Raw genomic sequence first — 4,921 nt, 5'->3', positions numbered from 1 at the left:
TAATCGTGTATTGAAAGTATGTATTGGTTCCCGCGTTTGGTTTTCGTCATCGGTCCTATGATGTCCATAGCGATTTTGTCATTAGGGTTAAGTGGCGTGTCTGAGATTTGTGGGGATTCTTTGGGTCTGATACGTGTTAGTTTCTCCTTTTGACATGTGTCGCATGTTTTCACAAAGTTTTCTACTCTTTCTAAAAGTCCGGAAATTTTGAATTTATCCTTGATCCGTTGATACGTTTTCTGTATCCCTAAATGTCCTACGGTGTCGTTATGGTTTTCCTTTATTGCTTGTATTATTTCGTTTTCGTCTAGTTTTAAGATGGGATTAGGTGCATAAGTAATTTTCTTGTACGTGTCGTTAAAATATATTAGCATGAGTTTAATCTGTGTTTTCTCTAATTCAGTGAAATCGGTATTTCCTATGCCGATTTTTGTTGTATCTTTAAGAATTTTGTAAAGTCTTCTGATCCAAAGTGTCTCGTCGTATTCTCCTAAGTCGTTTCGAGTTAACTGGTAAAATGTTTGGTCATTTGGTTTAATTTCTAAGTGTTTCGGATTCTCGTTGTTGTCTTTCCATGCGTTGAATGAATTAGTGTGATCAATTACTAGGTCGAGGTTAACTACTTCGTCGCGAGTTACTGCGTGAACTCTAGATAAAGCGTCTGCAGTTGTGTTATCTTTACCCTTTGTATATTCGATTTCATAGTCATATTCTTCGAGTCTAAGTCTCCAACGAATCAGTCTGCTAGAAGGGTCTTTGCAATTGTGTAGCCACTTAAGAGCTTGGTGGTCGGTTCGAATAATGAAGCGTCGTCCTATAATATTGTCTTAATCTTTTCACGGCCCATACGATGGCTAAGAGTTCCTTTTCTGTCGTGGTATAGTTTCGTTCGGGTGGATTCAGTGTTCTTGAAATGTAACAACAAGGATGACCGTCTTGCGACAGTATTGCTCCTAGTCCTTCGTTACTTGCGTCGGTAGTTAAGGTAAAGGTTTTGATAAGTCTGGATAAGCTAATATTGGGAAATTACAGAGTTTGTCTTTTAAAGTATCAAAGCTAATCTGGTGTTTGTCAGTCCAATGGAATGGTGTGTCCTTTTTTGTTAAGTCTGTAAGGCTTTTCGCGATTTCGGAAAAGTTTCGAATAAATTTGCGGTAATAACCTGCTAAACCTAAGAATGATTTCACGTCCGTGGCATTGCGGGGTAATCGAAAGTTTTTTACAGCGTCTAATTTCTTGGGGTTTGGTTTAACTCCTTCGGATGAAACTACATGGCCTAAGTATTCTAATTCCGGTTTTACGAATTCTCATTTGTCCGGTTGCAATTTAAGTCCTAATTCTCTGAGTCTCTGAAATACTATCGTGAGGTTTTCGTTATGTTCTTGAATCGTTTTTCCGAATATCACTATGTCATCCAAATAAACAAAGCAGTATTTTCCTACAAGTCCAGCTAAGGCTCTGTCCATTAATCTTTGAAAGGTAGCGGGTGCGTTTTTAAGTCCGAATGGCATTCGATTGAAATGAAAATGCCCTTGCGGTGTCGAAAAAGCGGTATATTTTTTAGATTTCTCGTTCATTGGAATTTGATGGAATCCTGAGGATAAATCAAGTGCCGAAAAGAATTTTGCGTTTCCTAGTTGTGTTAAAATGTCGTCTATATCAGGTAAAGGGTAAGCGTCTTGTTCTGTGAGTTCATTTAGTTTCCTGAAATCGATAACTATCCTCCATTTCTGTTTTCCTGAGGCGTCTAATTTTTTCGGAACTACCCATACCGGAGAGTTATAAGGGGATTCGGATTCTTCTATAATATTTTTCTTCAACATGTCTCCTATTTGTCGCGAAATCTCGTCACGGTGACATTCCGGTGGTCTATACGATCGTGTATTAATAATTTTGTCTTTGGTTAACGAAATTGTGTGCTGAGTTAAATTAGTACAGGGTAAAAGATCGGTTTCTAAATTAAAGATGTCAATATAATGGAGGATAATCTTTTCGATGGATTCACGGATTGGTTTTTCAATGTGATCTGTTCTCACTAGGCTTTTTAGTTTTGATACGTTGGAAAAGTCATGAGAATTTTGAATATTGCTAGAAATTTCAATGTTTTGCTCACCAGTGTTGATAAAACATACTTTAGTTGGTTTACCTTCCAAATAGATTGTTTGAACTCTGTTTTCTCCAGAAGTCAAATGTATTGGTTTCTGAAATAAAATGGTTTTGTTGTTTAATCGGATTTTGTCATTGGATATTGAATAGTTATACTTCTCGAAACATGGTAGCCCAATGATTCCGTCTTCGATAATAGGGAAATTGTTCGGTATTATGTGAAAAATGTGATTTTGTCCAAAAATTCGTTTCGTTACGTATTCGTTAGTTTCGTATTTGTCTCGTCCCATAGAAAATTTTTGTTTAGGCCCTATTTGTATCGCGTTGACAGTTTTGTTACGTTTCACCAGGTTTATCCCTGCTCCTGTGTCGACCAGAAATACTCGCTCTTCGGTTCGGGTTGACAAAGGTATTGCGAGTAGTCTTCCCGTGGCGATGTTGACTCGTATGTCTCGTACGGTTCGTCCATCTCTTGGTTCGATGTTGTTTCTTGTATTTCGTCTCATTCCTGGACTGCCTGAATCCTTGCGGGTGGTTGATCGCGCTGGATCGGTGGTAGAAAATTTTGACACTTTTTGGCAATGTGTCCCAGCTTTCCGCACTTGAAGCACTTCATCTGCGCGCGTTCAGCAGGTGATCTATTTTCTACTTGGTTAAACGTAGCAGGTTTCTGAGCTACTGGCGTGTTAGGCGATCTTGATGGTACATTAGATCGTCTTACCTGCATATGCTGGTTGTCGGGGCGATTACTAACCGAAGGTAAGCGATTACATGACCAATTAGGTTGTCGTTCTTCTCGCAAGTAGCGTTCTACATCGGCTGCCTTTTTTTCAGCTTCCGGAAGATTCAAGGGTTCACTGCTTAATAGTATTCGTCCTATGTCGCGTCTGAGTCCCTTTAGGTATACACGAACAGTCTTCTTCGTGATTTCTTCAGTCATAATTTTACGTGTTAGTGGTTGTGGGTACTCATTGGTTTCTGCGTGCAGCAAACGGTTGAGTATTCTTCTAAACCGAATATTAAAACTTTGCACTGATTCCTCGCGTCCCTGTCTCAACTCTCGTAATTGTTCTTGGTACTCATCCGAAGTCACTTGTGCTGCTAAGTTATTTCTCAGTGCGTCGTACAGATCACTGTAACACTCAATAGGAATGTTGCGAATACTTTGGGCTGCTTTCCCCACGATTTTTTTTCACTTTTATTGCTTTTAGCAATAGATCTTGCTCCATACAGCGATTCTTCATACTTCTCACTTCTTTGATGAAGTCTTCAACTCCTACATCATCATCTCCGTTGAGCGTTGCGATGTAGCGTATTGCATCCTTAGCTCGTAGAGTGGGAGGAGCGGGCGGAAAATAGCCTCTTTCTTCCACCTCGGGTTGTTCGATGTCGAGGTGGACAGGTGGGGTGTCTGGAGCTGCTAACCCTGACAGTTTGCGTGCTTTTGCCATATTCACGGTGCGATTGATTGCTGTCGACGCACTTTCATTGTCTTCGGTGATAATGGAAGCAAATTCATCGGTCGCAGGGGATCCGAACCCAGTCCGTAGCGCTGCGACGGTTTTTCCGAGATTCTCGATTTCTGCTGCCCTGTGTCTGTTCTCTTCGTCATTTTGCATAGACAAACGTAACATTTCCTCTCGTAAAAGGGCAATGTTCTCGATCTGTTTTTGAATACTGTCCCATATTGCTCGCAACATTGGGTCAGTTGAGGTTGAAGTTTGAAATTCGTTTGCCTTAGACATTATTGCGCTGATTTATAATTTTCAGCCGAAGACGAGTCTTGGCTACTGAAGCTAAATTTTCTTTCACGGTAACGTACAAAGGAATTCAGTTTACCTTTTATTGTTACTTCACTTGGTTCGCGATAGTTACTTTGTTGTTGCGGATGACCGTAGTCCCAAATAATTCGATCTTCCGTAGATGATGAATGTCTTTTGGTTTCCGAACAAACATTTTTCACTATCCTGGCAGGATCACCAAAATGTCACGTAAAATAACAAAATAAAAAAGGAATTTGAGGTAAAAAAATAAAAAAAGAAAACTTTATTTTTTTTCTAACATCAATACACTTTACAATCTACTTCCGAACTCTAGGCGTGACTTTCTAAGACTGACTCTTATGATTTTACTTTCGATCGGATCCGATTATTTTCTTTTTTCATCCCTCAACATCCCCACCGTCCATGCATTTGCTAGGCGTCCGCGATCGTTGCCACGTGCTCTTTCTTCTAGAACCTTCGGTGGAAGGACCGTTGGGATGTTGATGGTTCATTAGGCACTTCAGCGATATACATTGTCGCCGAGTGCCGCCACATCTTTATCTCTACCGTCAGTCCGTCGGATTTGAAGTATGCCGGTCGTGACATGCTCTTCGGGCCACACGTTTTATGATACAAGACCAGCAAAATGATCAATGTGTAATTTTACATATCTTACATTTTTTCCAAATGAAATATTGTTTTTATTAAACGTTTAAAACCTCAGGCAACATTTATTTCATCTGATTTCAGTTTTACAAATATATATCTATAATACATATCTGTATAAATTACGGTCTGGTTATATCAAACAGGGACCGACACTCGCTAGGGAAAACTGCCCAAAAATTGAATCGTAAAAACCAATATGAAAGACAACAAATTTCTCGTTCTGCGGAACAAATAGAAATGAGCAGAGTATCTTTATCTTTATCTGAGACATTCAAAGCGTATCACGCATACGCTAAACCTGAAGAAAACTTTTCTTGTCTTCCATGTTCATTTTTCCCTTTCCATTTCCGAACGGTTTCTTCTATATTTATTTATATGTTCGT

At 39.5% G+C, this 4,921-nt stretch overlaps 1 pseudogene; it reads right to left on the bottom strand.

The window, feature by feature from the left end:
* Window positions 1–2,337: 2,337 nt before the first annotated feature.
* Window positions 2,338–3,878, bottom strand: LOC117216129 (annotated as a pseudogene).
* Between the last annotated feature and the right edge of the window lie 1,043 nt (window positions 3,879–4,921).

Source organism: Bombus bifarius, unplaced genomic scaffold (genome assembly GCF_011952205.1).
Source record: "Bombus bifarius isolate JDL3187 unplaced genomic scaffold, Bbif_JDL3187 scf7180000010191_frag, whole genome shotgun sequence".
Classification (NCBI taxonomy): domain Eukaryota; kingdom Metazoa; phylum Arthropoda; class Insecta; order Hymenoptera; family Apidae; genus Bombus; species Bombus bifarius.
This window is presented reverse-complemented; position numbering and strand designations above follow the sequence as displayed.